Source organism: Melospiza melodia, chromosome 12 (genome assembly GCF_035770615.1).
Source record: "Melospiza melodia melodia isolate bMelMel2 chromosome 12, bMelMel2.pri, whole genome shotgun sequence".
Classification (NCBI taxonomy): domain Eukaryota; kingdom Metazoa; phylum Chordata; class Aves; order Passeriformes; family Passerellidae; genus Melospiza; species Melospiza melodia.
Genome location: NC_086205.1, coordinates 21,595,393 through 21,616,941, shown reverse-complemented (window position 1 = coordinate 21,616,941; position 21,549 = coordinate 21,595,393). Strand labels below are relative to the sequence as shown.

The window sequence follows — 21,549 nt, the reverse complement described above, 5'->3', positions numbered from 1 at the left end:
TGTGCTTTAAGAGTGTACAATGTCTATAAAGTGCAGTGTTTTGTGGTCCACTTGTGCTTAGGTTGGCAGGTTACTCACTAGGGAAGCAAGTTCTCTGTTTTTGTTTCTGTAATTCAACAGTATCCCAAAATTCAGTTGTTCGCTATCAGTTTGAGGATGTCTGCAGGGTAATTAAAAAGGTGGTGAGTCCACACTTTTTACAGCAGCTTAGTTTGGCTGGAAGTGTAGCAATTTTGTTTAATAAAAACTCTGTGGGTATCTACAACATGATATCCGTGACCAAGTAGTAAAAGCAGCTGGTAACAGCAAATGGCTCTTATGGAGACATTCTTAATCCTCAAAACATCTTAATTAAGATTTCATATGCAAAACAATTGCTAAATCATCAGTTATATTTCCCAAGAAGTTTCCATTGCGATTACTTTCTTGGGATGTAAATGGTGCTACTTGTATTTCAAAACTGGGTTCTGACAGATACAAAACCCCGTGCAGGTACAGTTGCTCCAGTTAATTGTGCTTCTTCAGCTGGGATGTCAAATCTAGCTACACAGTCTGTCCTGTGTAGTTAAAGCCAAACTGAATCTCCCCTGCACCCCAGGGCACAGTAACCTAACGCTGCAGAGGTTAAGTGGCCTGACAATAGCACGACAGCTATTGTCAGAAATATTTCTCCTCAGAGGTTCCACAAAACAAATAAATCTGTCTCAATTGTGCAGTGCAGTCCTGTACTCTGCTGGTGTCTCCTTCTACAAGATCACATTCATTTACCACAGACTGTTCTTGAACATCAAAATCGATCTTGCTCAAATGAAAGAGCAGGGATGAGTTAACCATCTTCTGAATGGCTTGAAGGCAGCCTCAATAAATGTGCTTTTATCAGAGAATTAGCAGGCTTGTCGCTGAGGGAAAGGGGTGCAGCAGCTCACTCACGTCTCATTGTACCAAGGACTAGCCCAGGATGTGGCTGACAAACACCTGGAGAGGGGTTGGGTGTTTCTGAAACCTGGGGTGGGTGAGGTGTAGAGGAGAAATTGTGGAACTTCAAACACAAATATTTGTATGAAATATGTTTATATATGTTTTTGTATATATAAAATATGTTTTCATATGTATACATTTGCTTTTTGCTCACTGAGGAGAGCAACTGAGCCAGCACACGGAAAGAAAGTTCGTTTTGCTGTTGTAGTGCTGCAGTAATTCACTATCCTGTCTCTTTTTGTATTTAGGAACAGAGAATGGCCTTAGATAGCTTCTCTAATGGCAGTGTTATGACTGACTGAAATCAGTCTATCAGCCAGTACTCTGGATTTTGTATTCACTGAAACACTCTGCTGCTTCATTTCGCTCTGAAAATCTTGTAAATAAGGAAGTTTTATCCCAACTTCACTCCTTCCCATTAAGCGTGAGACACTTCATATTGATGAAACTGCAGTGAAATGATATGAAAGATGGCATTGTCAACTCAGATCGTTAAAAATTACTTGAATAAATACACAGGCATATGCTTAGACTGGCAAGGACTGGAAGTTTTTTTTTCAGCTCAGATAGCACAAGCATAATTGAGGAATAAAAGGAGCTGCCGCAGATGGTGATAGCAGTGAGAGGCCCAGTGACATGTGCATCAACTCCAAGTTTGCTACAGGGGAGTTACTGAGGTAGGATCACACACCAGAGCTACTGCCAGGATCTCAGACTCCAAGAAACATGCTCATTAGCTAATTAGAGTTGCATATTCATGAAGAGAGTGAGTCGAATCCCTCCTTCCTATGGGGAGGTGTTCAGGAGATGAAAAGAGAAGCGAGGAACGCGTGTCTGTCCCAAGAGATCAGTGCCAGAGAGCACCTGGCAAAGAGGAGGGAAGGAGGATTTCCAAGAGAGAGGCAACCTGTGGTTCTGGCACTGTGGAGGCACTGCCTGGGCAGGGGGAGGAAGGATTACCTGTAATTGTGTCACTGCCCAGTAGGATCGGAAAATCCCGGTGCTTCCCTGGAAGGGAGGGAGGGACGGAGAGTGTCACCTGGGTGACAAGGTGGCCTTGCTTGAAACCCTGCCAAGCTCTGCTTGGTCTAAAAGCTGAACTAAGACTGTCCGCAGCAAGATCAGGATTTTTTTTCCCCCTCCTGTTCACACCTTAACTTGAAGTGCCTGTGGAGTCATTGGCAGATGAAAAACAGCTGATTCCTGGTCAGTGAAGTGGAAAGAGCAGCTTGGAGCAGCTTTCACACACTCCTTTCTGAATTGCACCGTCCACTCACCAGCTACACTTGAGTTTTTACACACATTTTGCCTCATTTCCTTAATAGAGTAAGTTTTTTGGTCAGTAACAGTGCCAGTGGTTGGAGAGAGTTTGGCTATGGTAGACTGAGAACTTTTATCTCAGTAGATGAAAAACCATCTTCTTTCAAATATTACCATGTTATCCTGAAAGTGTTGGGAGAAAACCCTCTCTTTTTCATGCTTCTGTTCCCTGAATAGTAGAGGAATACCTTCCCATATACCTGCTGAGGCTGTTTCTATTTTCTATTTCTTTGTGTTGGTGTTTTTCTTAAATGCTGACCTTTTATTTCTCTATTGTCTGTGACCATATTGTATAACTGTGCATTATTTCCATATAAAGGCTTTACATAGTTTTTTGCACTCTGTAAATATCCTTACATTACCAAAGGCTGTGAGTTTCTAGAAGCTCACTTAAAGATCTGCTGGCAAATGTAAAAATATGCATGTTCCACACACAAAGATAGCTGGAAATCAATTGTTAATTAAAACAAGGCATTTTGTTCTGTGCAAATGTGAGCTCTTTAAGAGTAAATGGAGAAAACAGACACAGACAATGAATGCATTAAGTGCCTGCATTTGAGTAAATTTGAAATTTCAATCTGAATTTTGCTGGTTAATTTATGAACCCAAAGCTCTGGGCATGATTGGTTTTCTGTGCACAAGAGAAGGATCAAGAACAAAAGATGGTCTTTTGTTTATCTTGTAGCTGCCTAATTTAGAGCTCCTATTACTCAGCATGGCTTGTTTAGACTATATCAAGTTAGCCCTTTAACTCTAATGAGGAGTATTACAGATATCACCAGATCAGCAAATTACAGCTGACAGTTCAAATTGTTACAAATATTGTGGGAGCCACAAGAAGGACTTTCTTCCCAAGGTTTTTTTTGTACCATTGAGAAAATGGCTTTAAATTTCTGGGCTGTGTGATACCATGTGATATAGCAATTCTTAGTAATTCCTAGATTTTGAGGTTAGGATATGTTTTGTGCTCACCTTAGCTGGCCTCATATATTACAGGTAGAAAAAGCCTTTCTTTGTTTTGTACATCACTTGTATCTTGCAGGGAATATCCTCTCTGACATATATATATATATATATATACACACACATAATTTTTGTGGAATTTGTATTATTCTGCTTGTGAAGTGCTCTGGTGCTGCTCTTAAGTCAGAGGAACACCTTTGCTGATTCTCTGACCTTTCAGCTTGGAGAAAACCAAGCTCAGAGGGAGACACTGATTTGCTCCCTCCACCTTCCTCATGAGATACATCCCCAAAAACCATTCTGCTGTTCACATCAACGTGTCAGCACTTCACTTGTGCCCTGGGAGTAGATGGTGCTGAATACTCCCACAGGCAGGGATTTCAGCAGCCTGGAGAAAGGATCTCAACTGATCTGGAGGGGAAAGTTTTATTTTGGGAAACTGCTACCTTTCTTCTCCTGGGTTCACACTTCAGGGCAGGTGTGATGTTGTGCTGAGAGCATTTCATGAATTTTCCTTCAGTGTCCTTAGGATTCTCTGCTGGATGTCCTCTTTTTTATTTTGCTGCTACTTTTCTGGTCTCTGTAGTGCAGCCCAAAAGGCAGCAGAGCCCCTGCTATCACAGGAGGGCTCTGTTGAATGCAGTAGTTGAACTCCAGATAATCACTTGCCGTCTGCTTCAAGTATGATTTCTATAAATCCTCCTAGGAGATAATCTATAAAATAGCAATGAAGGCTGGGTTTTGATCCTTAATTTTACTTTGCAATAAATCTATCAACACTTGAAATTCATCCTCTGAGAATTACATGTTCAGTGAGTCAGAAATGCTGTTACAGAACTAAAATGAGATATTTCTGTTTCACTTTGTGACTACCAGGATGTTTGCCCTGATGTCTATTGCCCCTATTCTGTTTCTTATACAGAATATCATACCTAGAAAAACAATAGGTTCTCTTTGGATAGGGGGATGGGAAACATTCTCTGTTGAAACTGCTGAGTTGGAGTTACACTGTGGACCAATAAATCTCAGCTGTGGCCTCTCAGGGACACATATCCTGCTGCAGGAGCTACAGTACAGTGTTGACATTTCTCCTACCATGTTTATATATTGATTTAATATCATTATCTAGAAAAACATACAAGAGCGGTCTGGAATAGTGATCACCTTACAAGATGTTCTGAATAAAGCAGTGTTGAAACATGGATTTATCAGGAGAACTGCTGGAACTTCTGTTCATTTGGCACCAGACCAGTGTAAATGCTATGACAATATCCTTGTAAATGTTCCTGTCCAGACTGCATCTGCCTGCTCTGGCTTGTGAGTCTTTGGCTCATTGTCTGACTGGAAAAATCACAACGAAAATATTGGGTTTTTGACCCAGAGCTAAAGTGACTATCAATGCAATGCAAAATTATGAAAGTAGTTAGATTTGAATCAAATGGGATGTTTTCCTAAGTCCAAGTTATCCTGTTACAGAGGTGACAGAAAAATATATAGCTCAGAAAGAAATCAGTAACTGAACATTTGGAACTGAGATCTCAAGATATTTTCCATGGAAGACAGTTACCAAAAGCTGGAGATGTTATAAACCTAATATGTGCTGTATCCTTCCTGAAAAATCTCTGTACATCAAATATTTATTAAAATTGTAGTCATGCTAAACAAGTCCTTATTATATTTCAGTGAAAAGAAATATGGACATTTAAAACAAACATATATTCAACCAGAAGGACTTTCTTGGTTTGTTGTTTTTTTTTTTTTTTTTTTTTTTTTAACAATGCCACTTCAGTGTTTGCTGCATTGGATTCATCTTTCTTCCTTTGCTGGCTTGCTTCTTCTATGGATGAATTCCAAACTAAAAACTTGTATCTCCTTTCTCAATTGCTCATTTTGTAAAAACGACCTAAAGTTGGCAGCAAGTGGAATAAAACCATCAGGACTAGATGGATGTAATGGAATTTCTGAATTTTATGGCAACATTCAGAGCTCAACAGGAAATCTTTGCAATGCAGTTGTCATCTCTACAGTAGAACAAAACAACTTTTGAGAGCTTGATGTTTTTCTCCCTGGGGTCCTGATGGGGGATGGATGTGAGGAAACACATCTACAAAGGACTATTAGCTTCTTAAAAGTTGTTCAGAATTGGGAAGGTCAGAGCCAATAAAGCAACATACTGCCTAAGAGGATTCCAGTGTGAAAGACAAATTGAAAGAAATCAGGAAATGTGGCACAAAGAGTAATGAATAAGCACAGCTGTCCCTCACCACTTTAAAGAGAAAATATTTTTCCACAGCATTTTATTTTTTAAACTAATTTCAGCTATTAAAGTGAAATCAAAGATTAGACTGTCCTTTTTGCAATAACTGTGTCTGTATTCTTCTACTTCTTTAATGTATAAAATGATTGAAAAGGAATCAAGAGCCACAAGCACGAGAGAGATGTTTTGTCTCATCTAGGATGCTGGGAAATTATGATGCAAAAAAACTATAGAAAAATAATACCCTTTTTGCTCAGAGAAATACAGAACAGTATCTCCAGCAGTTCAGTTATCAACTAGCAATTATCAAAATGGCTAGAAGCCAGTTTAAAATATTACAGATTCTCCTATTGTGAGATTTTATACTGCTGCCTATCTACAGCTGGTACTGCTGTTTTACAAGCCCCTGAGAACATGAATATGGTGTTTTCTGGAAGTATTTCTTAAGTCTGAGTAATGCAATTACAGAACCAGAAACTATACCCTGGATTGTAGTTGTAGTTACATGCGACTCACATATAAAGATAAAAGCTTGTCTAAGATATAACAGCCTATTTTGATGTGTGTAAGGACTAAATCTCATATATTTAAACCCTAAATATAACTCCCTGTCAGTAGTTAGGGGTGGGACCCAGGCCAGCCTTGTTATCTGCCCTCAGAGCATTAACCTGCAGGCATTTAGGCAATGCCTGTGGTTTGACACTGTAAGAAGTTAAATGCTCCCAATCCCCTTGCCTCCTCCAGCTATAAGGGGGGCTCAGTAAATCCCCTAAGCAGGAATTACATTTAGCAAAATAAGTCCTCCTTCTCTTGTTTTAATCACTTGAGTTCCTGAATTAGTGGGAGCATTCAGAATCCATTAAAAATAAACATCGAAAAGCAGCCTGAAGTTTGTATTCAGCCAGCACAAACCCATTTGTGACTGAAATTTCCAACTTTAGGCTTTGCTTGGTTCCCAGTGACAAATGAAGCTCATAATTGTATTGTGAATGATGGGGAAATATGCTAATGAAACATCTGGAATATTTGGGACTGGGAGAGCCTGGAGGTAGCACCAGTCAGTGTGCACAGCTGCAGCAAGCCAGAGCTCCTGGGTGGTAAATTCTCCTTATCAGTTCTCTGTACAGGTTAAAAAAAAAAAAAAAGAGTTGTTGATGAAGTTTGATGAAGTTCACAGTCCTATTATCAGTTTCACCACATCTCCCTGTTCCAAATCCCATCAGGGATTGTATGTACTTACAGAGAAGTGCTTGTCTCCTGGCTTCAGGAGAACAGAGACAGCTGTGAAAACTGCCAACGCCAGACAGAGGAAGAGAGAACAGGGATAATGGAAAATGTCAGAAGTGAAGAGGAGATGAGAGTGATGAGATCATCAGCCCTCATGAAGTATGTCATGTCAAAGGTGGCTGACATGATGAGGTAAGATAACAAGCACACAACACACACTGCAAGTTTCTCTGCTTACATACTTGCATATCTGCAGCACAATTTTACTATTTTTTAAAGCATTTTTCATAGATTGGCTGGGGTTGGAAGGGACCTTAAGAATTATCTAATTCCAACCCTTCTGCCACGAGCCAGCATGCCACCCACCAGCTCAGGGTAGCCAGGCTCCCATCCAGTCTGGCCTGCAACACCTGCAAGGATGGGGCATCCACAGCTTCTCTGGGCAGCCACTGTCTCACCACCCTCTGAGCAAAGAATTTACAGCACTCCCAAGCCCTTCTCTGCAGGGCTGTCCTCAATGTTTGTGATTAAAGGCTCAGAGGGAAAAACCCATTTTTCCCATGGACTTAGTCTAAAATTTCCAAAGAGTCTGCCACAGAACTTGCAGCATAGAGAGTCTGAAAGGCATTGGGAGCAGCCAAGAACCCACAACAAGTGAAGGTCAGCAAATTCAGCTGTGCTATAAGCAATTCATCATGGCAGTGCACTTTTATTCACAGTTACAGGCAGTGATTAAAACCTGTGGATTTCAGAACTCAGGTTAGGGCAGTCTGACAGCAGCTGTGAAATTGGAATTCCAGCACAGCACATTGCTCTAACTTAGCACCCCACACTTGCAACTTGTCCTATGGACTTTGAGGGAAGATGAAATAGACCTGGACTTGTTCTGTGTCCAGCTATTGCTATAGCTCCTTGTTCTAGTGGCATCTGCCTCTGTTTCCCTGGTGTGATCTTTTTGGAAAGAATGTATTTTTAATAACTAATAATCCTATTAAAGTGGACAGGTAATTGACATATGCTTGTGCAACTTCTATTTTGTCTCTTAGTATGTGTGTTGTCATTTTTAGTCCTTCTTATGTTATTTTTAATTTTATTTTTGTATTTTCAGGGAGGTAAATCTCCTATGTTTGGCAGTCTTTTGAGACATATGCAAGGATATGGAGTTGTGCTCCATCAGGACCATGTCACAAGGGAGGAGGGATGATGTTTGTTCCCAATCAGCCAAAAATTACAATGGCTAAAGGTACCTTTGCAAGTTCTCCTATCAGTTCATTCTCAACAGATGCTCTGCTGCAATTTGCTAAAGCTCAGAAACATCTTGTGTCCAGTCTTTGGCAGTTTCTGGACTACAAATCTACCTGAACTTTGAGAAAGTTCAGATTGGTAGTAAAGAGTGAAAACTGATTGTCCCAAACTCCAGAGCTCCATAGCACAAATAAGGCCTGCAGTAATCCCACAGCTCTGCATCTCCATGCACTGCACGTGCTAAGAAAATATTGTCTCCAGCTGCTGCCTGCAAAAGACTTTCTATTCTGAGGCACAACATTTCTCTGTAGGGATACATTAGCTGAATTTATATATATAGCCTGTCAGAAGTCATAATCTAGAGAATTAAGCTTTTAAACATTTCTGAACTACCTTGTATAATGAACTTCTTATTCTGCTTAAATTATTGAAAAGACACAGTGAAGTGAGACACTTAATTTTTGTAGAGTGAAATCTTTTTAAAAGACCAGTTAGGGAGAAAATTCAGTATCTGCAGAAACATGAATATCAGTGTTTCAAAACTTCTAACTATTGCATGACTGTATTTCACATGCACACATTTGCAATAAATCACATTATCCATCATGCTTTCCTAAATGTACCCAAGGATGTAAATAGGTATGAAAACTTCAACTGGAGAGTTCCATTATTTGCAAAATTTTGCAGGATTCTTACTGCCATGTTATTTTACCCATTGCAGGTGTAAATTCCAAATAGAGACAAGTTGCACAGGGCAATCTCTCGTCTTGGGACTAAAGGTCTACCACGTAATCAAAGGTAGCAGTAAAAATTCCAGTAAAAACTGGAATTGAATTATTAACCTCTAGAGTTCTAAATCAGCCTTAAAAGTAGTCTGTGGAGGTTTGGTCTCTGCAATCCTCCCTTGCAGTAGATTTCCAGCTCTCAGCATGCAGTCTGGCACCAGTAAGTGCTCTATGGCTGGGAGCAGCTGTTCATGATGGTATCCAGCAGCTGAAAAAACCCCACTGAGAATGCCAAAAACCAAAGTTTTAAAATCTACTCTAGAAACATCTCTCCACCCCCCCTTCCCATAAAGGACGATTTATTCTCAAAAATTAAACTTAATTTTGGATGAAAAAAAAAAATGTAGAGAGTTTTCTGCTTGTTTTGGGGTTGGTTTCCCCATCTCCTCCCCCTTTTTTCTCCTATCTATATCTTTGCACCCTCTGAAACTAATCAGATGCCTTGGCACACCAGATTGTGTGACTCCTCAGCCTCACATATGCTATAAATTCAGGATCCTGTTTCTGAAAGGCTGGGGTGTGATGGGATGTCTCCTGTGAGTCTGCCACACCTGGAAGGCCAGGTGTATCCCTCCTCCTAATTCTGTCTTGGCAATTTTTCAATATGCCTGCCTTGGAGCTGGTAGCTCTCAGGTGTCAGATGTATCTTTGTCAGGAAAATGTACTTTGTGCTTTTGTCGCAGTGTCTTTTAGACAAGTTTGGAGCACTTGTGATTCTATATCCTCCTCTTGGAAAATGTAGGTGGACTTTGACATTCTTGTGGAAGGCAGAGTTGTTGATGGATGGGTTGAAGTCAGAGTTTCTTGTAGGTGGATGCAGCCCCTGTGTCCATGAGTGACACTGAAAGACAACTTTGTGTTGTCCCCAGGCCACCCTGTCCCTGTCACCAGTGCCTAGGGTGGATCCTGGGAATGGCTGCAGCCTTCCTGGGAGGTGAGTTGGGAAAACTCCACCTACGAGTGCAAGCAAGAGGAGCATAAATTATCTGTTTCTTTTTATTGTATTCTGCTCTAAACCCATTTTCTGTAACTCTCACCTCCCTGCTTATGCTGTGACCAGGCACTGTGGTCATTGCACCATGGGGCTGGAATGGTGTCATTGGAAGAGCTACTCACAAGACTATTTAGGAGCTTTCTTCAAAGGAGTTACTAAATCTGTTTTACCAAAGAGAGAACTTTGGTGCCCAGATGCAGCTAAAGACTTTCATCTTTTTAAAGTGTTGCATTTAGTGTGGATCCACATAAAACAGAGCAGGAGATGTGGCCCAGAGAGCTCTGTCAGGGTGCAGCTTTCCACTGGGTTCCCTCTGGGAGTGTTTGTAGCCAATATTGCTGCTGGTGTATAGCCATGGTTTGTGGGCACAAAAACTTCCTGTGGTTAACTCAAGTGCTGTACTCTGATCCTAACCTCTCCTTTGAGTCTGGTTTAATCATTTGAACTAGAAGTAATGCATGACCTTTACCAGATCTGCACCTGACTAAACTGGCATCAGATCTTTGCATTTTGCTTATTGGTTTCATAGCATTTAGTTAAAAATGTATGTTCTAAGCTATTGCAAAATTGTCACATTAAACGATGGATCTATGGATTTTTAAAAATCATCTAATCAATTTCTTTTTATTTTGATTTTGCTGTATTTCTGTCATAAAAATAGTTTTAAAATGGTATTTTTTAATAGAGCACTAATGAAATCTGCAGGCAGCATCAGAAAGCCCGTTGATCTCTTGTCAGTGGGTCCCACAATACTGGCTGATTGTAATTTTCTTTTTATGTCAGAGAATGTATTTCAGTGGAAGCTCTCCAAACTTAAACTAACTTGAGAGTTTTAATTAAATGTCATTTGCATTTGGCTGCTGCTGTCTGTGTGGGGAAGAGTGGGATGACACAGCTCCTTGGTGCCTTTAGCTGTGCTGTGGTGCTGCTGAATGGAGCTTCCTTTTTGCCTACTCCAGGGTGGAAGACAAAGCAAAATACTTGTTCTTTTATTGTAACTGTTCATTCCTGCTGTCAGTGGGATACGTGGGACCTGCATCGTGAGAGAGGGAGGAAATCATTCATATTTAGGAAGAATGTAGATAATACTTATCCCAGGAGCCTGAATACATTTCTCAGATAAAGCCTTTGGTTAGGTCAGTCACCAGATATCAAAAATACAAAGGTTGTCGATGCTTTTTAGCACTTGTTATAAGTTCAATTAATTTCTATGTCCTATCAGGGATATTCTCATATGTGACTCTATAAGATTTTCTCCTGCAACTTTATAGATTCTTTGTATGACATAAATACAAATACCTACTTTGGTGAGGCTAAGGGGTTTGCACCAGGTGATCTCCAGAGGCCTTTCCAAATGTAATTATTCTCTGATTCTATTCCCTTATCCTGAATTTAATCTTTGTTTCCTTTTAGGTGAAGAACTTTTATATTTCAACAGTAGGCCCAAGGTGAGGGAGCACGCCCATGGTGTGAGTCATTCAGTACCTGGGTGAGAATCAGGGACAGTGTTTACCAAGCTGCCTGGGGTTCCTGTTCTGCTGATGCCATCTGGCAAATCACTTTCTCACAAATAGTGGGAGTATTTAATCTCCAGTGTGTCACATCAAGTATAGACTGCAGGATAATCCTGAAGACACTTGCTGCAGCACACGGGGTCCTGACTCAGGGAAAAGCAGCTGTGAGGGAACGTGAATGAGCTGGGAATTTGGAAACACTGGAACTGATAGAGTCAGTAATTACTGATCTGGAAGGGAAGGGTGTGAAACCCCATCCATGCTGCTGAGCTCCAATGCTAAAACCCAGCCTGTCCAGCACAGGGAGGTGCCAGGATGTTTTAGGGCTTCCCTTTTTCTTGCTCACCCTCCTGCTCTGGTCAGGGCCCTTTTGGTCCAGAGCAGGGAGAGGACCCAGGACCAGCCCTCCAGGGATGCTCAGACTGCAGATGGCACCGCTGGATCAGCTCCTCTCCCCTCTCTGTCACTTTGATTAATTTTTGCAAGGATGTTCTGCAGCCTCAAAGCTGATGATTTAAGATTAGCCTGGGTCAAAGAAGCAAAAGTCTCTGATATATTTCAGGGTTGATGGATAGGAGCAGTTCTCTGGTGCAGAGAACACAGTGCCTCATTAGGGCATTTCCAGAGGAAAGAAATGTTACATTCTGTGTTTGTTACACAAGGCAATGATCTTTAAAATTATAAACTGTTTGTTTCAGCATGAAGAGAAAATGACTCTCTTTAACAATTGCTCTCCACTGATATTCTCATTAAAAAAGGGACATCACCCTCTAAAGGGTAAAAATTGTCAGAATAATGAGGAATGTGCTGAACAGACAATGGGAGCTTTTTGCTGGCAAGGTGCTAACTGGTGAAAATGTAAATGCCTGACCTTTAGATTTCTGTTGGGAGTTTTGAAATGTGTCTTTGTTCTGAGAAGTGAAATTGTTACATGGTTTCTGATGGAATTGATAAACTATAATGGCTGTAGGGACAAAAGGATGACATCTGCAAAACAAAGGTAAAAATTAGGCTGCTGAAGAAATACATTTGGTTTCTATGTTTTGTCAGAAGACTATAAACAAGAAATAATCATAAATGGTATTGGTCCCTCTCCAATAATTTCATTTTACAGATCTTTTAAAAGCTATATTAAAGCTTCAGTTGTTATCCACCCATCAGACACGTTTAAAAGTGCAGGTAAACTCTGAATTTTTCTTCTAAAATAATTGAACCCTACAGAATTGCTAGCTATGTTCAGAGGCATGATTCTACTAAAGATTATTGTCTCCTAGGAGATAATGATCATCTTCATTTTCACGCTTCTAGAAAATTCTCAGTGCCCTACAGAATCACTGAACTAAGAAATTAATTTCTGTTTCTTGTGTGAGAGCAATAATGTCTCCAGATTCACTGTTTTCAAGTAGCGCTTTGAGTACTGATGTTTACATTCATTTGATTTTTTCACAGGTGAAATTCTAACAAGAAAAATGGCCACATGCTTCCAGGTCTTGGTTTTCATCTCTTCTGGTGTTGTAGTTGATTTGGACCATGAATTCTTCATGTAGGGGCACATCATTTGGTGTAAGTTATCACAGAAATACTGGAACAGATCCATGCTCACCAAATTTTGTTGCTGTTACAAGAATCCACCCAGTTCCTCTGTGCCTGGAGCAGTCAGGCTCTGTTTCTTCTCCTAAATTTCATGTTCTTTCCACTCATATTAACATTGAAATAGGCACTGGCCCCTCTTTGCATCCTAGCTTGAAATCCACGGTGAGCCATAACACAAAAATAACCAAATCTCAATGTTAGGCTGCAAATTTTGGATGATCTTTTGACTTAGTTGTGTGTCACTCATATAACCACTGATGTGAAATAAATCTTCAAATAAGGAAAGCATGCCTAAAAGGCTAACAGCTTGGAGTGTAAACCTTTTCCTCCAGTGAGTATTTGATATAAATAATGAATCATAAACTACTTTATAAGTGGTGCTAGAGATGGGTTGAGTATCCTGTCTGTCCTTCTTGAGAAGCCACATGTGAACAGTTCTTCATTTTCAATTCCAGACTTTTTATTCAGAATTTTATTCAGAATTACTGAATGGATTCTCATGTAAACATATTTCAGTCTAGTGAAGAATTACAAATGTGATTTCAGCATTCAGCTCCTGTGTGATTTGTTCCTCTCAGGATGTGGTGTTGGCTCTCTGTGTTTTGTGGTTGGATGAATGCAGCTCTAGCAAAGCCTGGAGAAACATTATCAGAGCTATAAACATTTTTAAAAGGCTGATAGAGGAAGGCTGGCTGAGTAAAGGATCTTTACATATTCTCTTCTGGTTTTCCTGAGCTGAACTTTGCTAGAGGCATTGTTACAAGGAGAAGATATCCTGTATAATATTTAATGTGGTGAAATTTAAAGCATATGTATGTGTTTGCATTTCTGTGTCAGGACTTAAGCCCCAGGCATTGAGGACACTTCTTCAAGCCCTTCTGTTAAATCCATTAAGCATTAGCCTCTGCAGTGCTCTGCTAATCATCACCAAGTTTTGCAAGCTAAAGGTGATAAAACATGAAGGAGGAAAGAGTTTGCCAAGCAAATAAACTTAACTCTGTGCATATAACTCACATTATTGTGTCACAGATATTGGTATTGTCCTGGAATTGTGCTGCCTGTGCTCAGACACTTTGGGGGAAAATATAGGGTGTAGGGAAATTATTTTTAGCAGGATATATCTAAAATGATATTTAACAGGATAAGAAATGGTTGATGAGGTTGCCAAAAGCTGAGAAAGATATGTGCTAGGATGTACATGGTGAAATTTACAATTTACTGTGAGAAACTAATTCTCCTTGCCTGTGTATACTGTTAATCTCTCCTTGAGTTTATCTCCTTAGAAAGTTAATGAAACAATTTGTTCACTGATTTGCTTATTGCAAATTTCTACTGAGCTTGCATGTTTTTTCTTCCCTAAACTGGTGCAGTACTTAAAGGGGGAGTGTGGCTCAGGCTTGGTGCAACTGTTTTCATATGAACACATGGACTCTTCTAAAACACCTTTCTTTCTCTTTCATTTCCAAGGATTGTTTTGTTTTTCCACCTATCTAAAATACTTTGAGTATTTGCTACTGTACAATCTGTAGGAGACTGACATTTTATTGAAACTGAATATTTTGGACAAATGATCTCTCCTTGAAGGCTTTCAGGGTTATACACACAGCCAGCTTGTGCAGAATTCTTCTAAACCCAGTTATATTGGAAATCAGATATCGATTTTTTGGGGGGGAGGAAATTACAAGAAAATAATACATGTTTCTTGAATTCTTCCTGCATTTCTCCCAACAAAGGTACTGAACTTTCATAAACTCATTGTGAGGGAATTGCTGTATTAATTACTGACATTTAGCAGACTCTGAAATGTGATTTAGGTCCTGGATTGCATTACAATACAAGTGTTACTAGGTGGATTGGCATTCAAACAATCTCTAGCAATTTACTGGAAAACTTCTCAATCTTATTCCTTTGAAAGCTTAAAGTCAGAGAAATTTTGAGTTGCAGATGCCTTAAAATTTTGAGAATTTTGAGAAAAATGTGCAGGCAAGTGTTTATTTTGGTTTAAATACGAGTGTTGATTGACTACATGAGCAGTTTCAGGTGTGTGTTTCCATTTGCATGTGCAGAGCCAAAAGCATTTATTTTGGTAGGCAAAATGAGATCCAAGTAAGCCCATGAAACCAGGCTGCACCATCCCTTTTGAGATGACAAAGTTATTTGCAGATGCTTCATGAAGCAGTGCATTCTTTATTACCTTCTGCTTTTATAGACCTTTTAATGGTCTTCCTGTTTTTCTGATGAGAAAATGATGTTATTCCAAGACTTGTCATCTTCCTGAAGACTATTCAGCCTATTTTGACTTGAAATAGAACTGGAAGCTAACAGTGCTGCCCAAGATGCAGAAACAATTTTCTGAGAAATTTATCAGGGGCGGGGCACCCTGTATTCAAAGAGAAACCTCAGGAAACCTTCACTACAGAAAACCTGGGTGGTTCTGCTTCAAAAATTTGGCGACCAAGCAAATGAGCAAATAAGATTTTTAGAGGAGAATTGTTAGACATAAAGTTGCTGAGTAAGTATGATTTATTGCTTTGTTTCTCAGAATTGAATGTTGTTTTTAATTTAGTATATTTTATGGAATACCACTCACATATTTTCATTTGAATAAATCAGGATAAGCCCTAGTGAGATTTTTATTGCTTCTGAAGATGTTTTATGAGTGAGGTTACTCTTGTGATCACCTTTCTGTTATTTGTGTTTATCACTGCAGTGTGTGAATGCTTCACAAATATTTATCTTTGCATTCTCTCACCAGATCAGTCTGGGCCCTGCCAAGGGCAGCATTAACCCTGCCTGTGTCAGCACATGGATGCTGGCACTGGAAGTCATCCTGCCTGGGCACTGGCCATCACACAAACTGAATTTTAATGCTCTGGCCTGCACTATCTAACACCTCTGAAATCCAGTGCTGCCTGTTCAAACACAGATTTCTGAATTCACAGCATAGCCAAGAGGCTGAGGCACCCTGCACAAAGATATTTAGATAAATACTCAAGTCCTTAGCAGCCTGGAATGACTCAGTGAGTAGCTGAGCAACTGAGTTGACCAAAGCTGCCAGAATCCTCAGAGCATTATTTAGTGCATTGCAAAACATTTTACATTATGTTACTTCTTCTGCCTCTATTTAATATTTTTTATGTTTTTTATTTTTGTGCACTTTTTTATTTTTGTGCACTTCCCTGACCTTTAGAAAATCAATCCCTCTGCTCCTCAGCCTGTGCCTTGGTAGATGTATGTTTCATCTTGGGCATCTGGGAAGAAGAACCCTTGATTGTTACTACCTGGAATAACTCCACTGGCAACACATTTCAATTTATACCCCTTTTTAGCTTGTATTTCCTTACTGACAAGTGAATGCAAAAAAACTTTTGACACTTTGGACATCAACATTTCTGCTGGAGGAGGAAATACAGAGTATCCTAAAATTGGCCATGCAGGACTGTTTAAATACTGGAGGCTTTGACTGTCTTTGAACTTATAAATAGTTATGGAAAGCATTTTATTATCATACTTTAGTGTCTAGAAACAGTGAAGAAACAAGTTCCTGTAGAAGTACTGTCTTCCTTGCAAGTGCAAAATGAAATCCTTTTATGCTGTGACTGAGCATATCCCAAATAATTTTAAGCTACTGATTGATTTTCTCTTGCTTCCTGTAGGCTCTTTGGTTTAATAAAGGGTTTGAGCAGTGCAATGCAGAGTGACTGATTTTATCCTGTGATTAATCTCATATATGGCAGTTGAGGGATACTTCTGGCTTTTTTCCCCCATATTTTTCCCCACAAAAACCTTTCATTTATTCATAGCTGTCTCATAAATGACTACACAGATGACTAGATGCTGTTTCTAATATTCCTTCTTCCTCAGTGTGGCCAATAAACCCACTGGTAATTACAGGCAGCTTCCTTTACAAATGCTTCTAAAATAATTCCATGGACAGCTGTTCCTCCAGCCCGTGGCACCTATTGACAACAACCCATTTGAAGTGCACACCTTCAGTGCCATTCACAAGGATCTGGAGATCCAGGGCAGTGCATGCCCTGTGCTGCAGGCACAGGCTGAGGAGCAGAGGCATTGATTTTCTAAAGGTCAGGGAAGTGCACAGCAAGGCAGGGGTAGGAATATTTTCTCTCCAGCTCATGAGCTCGCTTTCTAAAAAATGAATTGTTTCCCTAGGTGGGAAGTGTGGGCACTGTTTGTAAATAATTTTCACTTGTAGATGTGTGTGTGTGTTTCTAGTGGAGGTTGGAACCTTTGCAGAGGGAATTTAGGCCTAACAACTGTGACATTGCTTTATTAACTGCATTTCTAAGTCTCTCCAGATATCATCCATGGATTTTCCTTCTTTGTGATTTTTTCTTCCTCTGAGCCATAGGTTGAAAACCACTGGTGTGGACTAAGAAGTAAAGGTGGTATTTCTGTCTCTGTTTTATATTTTGCTACTGCTGCCTGGATGGCTCTGTAGTTTCTTGGACATTCTGAATCATTGCCCCTGTCTCATGTGCTCCTTCACAATAAATGGTTATTTAAACTTTTACCTTTACTACCCTTGTGGTAAAGTTTAATTCCTTTATGCAGTTTTTTAGCTAAATTTGACCACTACTGCATGGCAAGAAATGAGATGAGGTCTTCTCCAGTAAAATGTCTGTCTTTGAGTAACTATCTGCCATCTGATCAGAAACCACACTGCTTCCTGTAACTTCACACTTACTCATCTTCCCAGAATGAAAACTGACAGGAGAATTTGGGGTAGTTTTAATCAGTGATAGAAAAAACTTTCTTAGGATCTACTAAGGTTGCATAATCTGGAGGTGTGCAGCAGTCGCCTGTCTTGCACACAAGAACTTCCACCAGTTCACCTCTGTAAAGTCTGTCCTTCACTTACTTGCCTTTTGTGCTCTCAGAGGTCTTGTTTGGGCTGAACTTCCTATCTGGAACCACATGAACTCAGCACCAAGCAAGTGAAAAATGAAGGAAATTTCTCCTGCTTTTCTGCTCACCTTCCTCTGATTGCTCCTTCTGTCACTCTGCTGCTCCAGGCTGTGGCAGACTTGTGAACCAGACATGAGGCAGGAGGGCAGAGCTGGAGGAAATCAGCAGCAAGGAGATGTCCAAAGATAAAGTACAAACCTTATTTCAATGAAAACTAAGCTGTCTGTTCCTTGTAACAAGAATGGATATATATAATCTGCATAACCTTCATATATCTTCAGTCATTTACCCACAACTTAATTCTGAGAGGAATGATGCTTAAATCAATGTGATTAGGTTCAGCTCCTGGCTCTGCTACAATGTTTTTGTGAAACTTTGCCCGGATTTTTAATGTTTCCATTTGTCACCACTAAATGCACAGTGGTAACTATTTGCCCATTTATGAAGTAAGAATAAAAATTTCAAAAGTGGCAGGCTTTTTGGCAGCGGACATTTCATTTAAAACACAATTCCTGTTAGATTTATCCCAACATTTTCATTACCAAAAGATGCAGATAACAAGTTTTTGATATTTTAAAAGTTATTTACAAAGATTAGCTCGCTGATCCTAAATAAAGTTGGGAAGATAGTCGTTTGGTGATTCTCTGACTACTGCAAAGCCTCATCGTTAGGCACTTAATGAAGTGGGACTAAGACTCAGACAAAAATAAATTGCTTGAGCTGTAGGAAAACAGTCCACGTCTGCTTGTCTACCCCAGGGATCAATAGTGGATGAACACTGTTAAACATCTCCATTAATGACCTGCCTTGTGGGCCACGGTGAGCCCAGCAGGGCTGCAGACACTGAATTGGGAGTGGCTGGGTCACCAAATGGTTGTGCTGCTGCTTAGAGGGACCTCAGGAGGCTGGGAAAATGGGGAAAATGGGGAAAATGGGCTCCTGAGCTCAACAAAGTGCTGGGCCTGGTGGGGAATGACCCCTGCACCAGTGCAGGCCATGGGGTGCCTGGCTAAAAGGGAGCCGGTTAGAAAAAGGCCTGGGGGCTCCCAGTGGGCACCAAATTGAGTCCAGAAAAGAGCAGTGAAGATGATGAAGAGAACTGGAGAATTTTAAATAAGAGGGATGTCAGAGAGAGCACCAGAACAGGTTGCCTAGAGAGGCGGTGGACTCCCATCCTTGGAGACACTCAAAATCCCAATGGACACCGTCCTTGGCAACTTGCTTTTGTTAACTCTTCTCCCAGCAGAGATCTACACCATCTCTAGAGGTTCCTCCCACATCAACACTTACATGATCCTGTGGAAGTGATGAAGAAAGGCTGAATTAACTGGAGTTGTTTTCTATTTTGTGCAATCTAGACGAGTGAATCCTTGTAGCCTGGCGTGTTAACTCACTCATGGCACTTCCATGTGTCTAAGCCCACGGTGTCCTTAATTATACAGCTAACTTTGACAGATTTATGTAAAGCCTTTGATGTGAGAATGTGTTTTTTATTTGTGGGGAATATGGCTCTGAACTCTCCCTGAGCCATTCATTGACACTTCCTGACAAACTCTCAGATCTTATTGTGATGAGCAGCTTCAAATCTCCATGTACTCTCACATTTATTTTGAAAATAGGCATGTTAGCTTAGAAAAGTTTAACTTTCTATATTTTTATGTAGAGTGTTAGCATATTTGTGTGTGAACAGTGGTAGACATGCAGAGCTCAATGTGTGAGTGTGACCTCTGGGGCGTTCTGCTTTGGCAGGAGGCTTCTCCCTGCTGGAATCCCTAATCCAGCTATGTTTGCCAAGCCAGCTGAGAGCCTTGGATGGGAGGTGAAACAAAGGTGCAAAGTATTACAGTTACATGATATTTACTCTCCAGCTAAAGGGCTCTGAACAGAAGAACCCAAGGGACCTTTTTTATGACAAAAGTAACGTTTCATTCCAGGGTTTTTGCCAAGCTTACACATCTCATATCTGAGCACTTTGCAGGACTTGCTGGTATAATTGCATCTGCAGGTGATGAAAAGAAACAAATTTTCCTGCTGAGAATATCACAAACAGATGCTGAATTCACAGTAGATTACAATACATTGAGCCTTTGCAGTTTTTACCAAAAAGGACATGAAATTGTTGAGACTACACACTATGATGTTGGAGAAAGCATAGCACAAATATGTATTTTCCACAGTTGTGGAATTTATTATTCTAAGCCAGTTGAAGTCTACATACTGAAATATATCCAGTCTGCTGAGAAAAAAAAATTTTTATATATATAAGATACACCAAACTTTCTAATTTACATTACTTTTCAGCCAAATAATTGTTCATGTGAATCCTTCTAATGCATAGAGTATAGGAGTATAGAGTATAGCATAGGATTTAGCTTGGAGGAGTTGAAACTGAGGGAACAATTTGGCAACAAAAGAGAAAACTTTGTACTCCAATCCTAATTAAAGCTGTCGATGTCAGATTCAAATGCTACTTATTTTTTTGATTCACATTAAGGCTAAGTATTGATTTCAGCACAATGAGGGAGAAGAACAGCAAAGGCAGCATCGAAGGAGATGTCTGCTGCACACGTGCAGGTGTCTGGTGAGGAACTGAACAGTGTAGGGGCTGGAAACTTTGGATCTTGGTACCATGGGCAGGGTCAGAAAAGCACAGATTGAAGCTGAAAGTCAGTGGGTGATCGTGATGAGACACTAATGGCTGAAAAATGCTTAAAGAGAAATATCCAAAAGCCACACTGATTTATCTGTGCTCAGCCTGTACTAATAGAAACTGTTCTACGTATTACATTTATACAAATCTCAACATACATGCTTCCTGTATTACAATAAATCTGATACAGCTTTCCACAGCATGGTAATCTGCATTTATTGGCATTCCTGTCCCCTTCAACAAGGGGTGCCTTGCTTTATGTACCCATCACAAGAAAGAGGTGAGAACTTGAAAGACTCTTCTAGATTAAAGCCCAGTACAAATTAACTTGCTCCAAGACACCACCAGTCACCTGCTTCTTGCAGCTTTCATTAAGAAGCAGATCCCTCTTTGGAATGCAGATTTGGTAACAGCTAATTAGTTTATGTAGCCAATATTTTACACAGTCTTTCAGGTTATGAAGATAACTAAACAGGGTGAATAGGAAAAAGCATCTACATCTTGCTGATAATAACCAATCCCCAGATATTTTCCCAGTTTAATGTACATTGAGACATCTTTCAGAGCCAAATGCTGCTGGAACAGCTGAGAGAAGCTGCGGAAAAGCATTGAACAGTGATTCACATCTAACTGCTTTGGACTTAAGTACAGAAGGGCTGCTTACTGTAAGGTGCTTTTCAGTGCTGGAACTGGGGGCAAGGAGAGATCAGGGGAAAGAATGATCCAGGCAATTCCAGGGAGGGAAGAAGTAACCTGATTAATCTGTCCTGTTGTGTCAGGGCAGGAGTGAATGCTGTATTCAGCTCTGTGAAGGCAATTTTCAGCTGAGCGAGATGTGGATATGGAAAAGCCCATTTACAGTGGAAAAGATCAGAAGGGATTTTTTCAGCTTGCTGTTACTTGGATTTATGTGGCAGCAGTCAGGTTTCAATGAACATTCTCACTATCAAAATATTTTGTTCCTTTAGTAACTCTCTCTTCAGTCAGCAAGTTTAAAGGTACTTCCACTCTTAGTTTTAAAAGAAATTCTGTTTTTTCAGTGTGCTTTATTAGTAGTTCCATGTGAAGCAAAATCAAATCAGCTTAAACATGGC

At 40.1% G+C, this 21,549-nt stretch overlaps 1 protein-coding gene across 12 annotated transcripts in view; it reads right to left on the bottom strand.

The window, feature by feature from the left end:
• The window catches only part of PEX5L (peroxisomal biogenesis factor 5 like), a 102,635-nt gene that overhangs the window by 49,641 nt on the left and 31,445 nt on the right, over nt 1-21,549 (bottom strand). The window contains exon 1 of one of the 12 annotated variants that reach the window (XM_063167253.1): nt 1,939-1,959. The exons of 10 other annotated variants lie outside the window; for them this stretch is intronic. The gene's annotated coding sequence lies outside the window, so the exon portion shown is untranslated. Of the gene's footprint in view, nt 1-1,938; nt 1,960-21,549 lie in introns of those variants that run through there. One more of the 12 variants, XM_063167250.1, reaches the window with a different exon arrangement.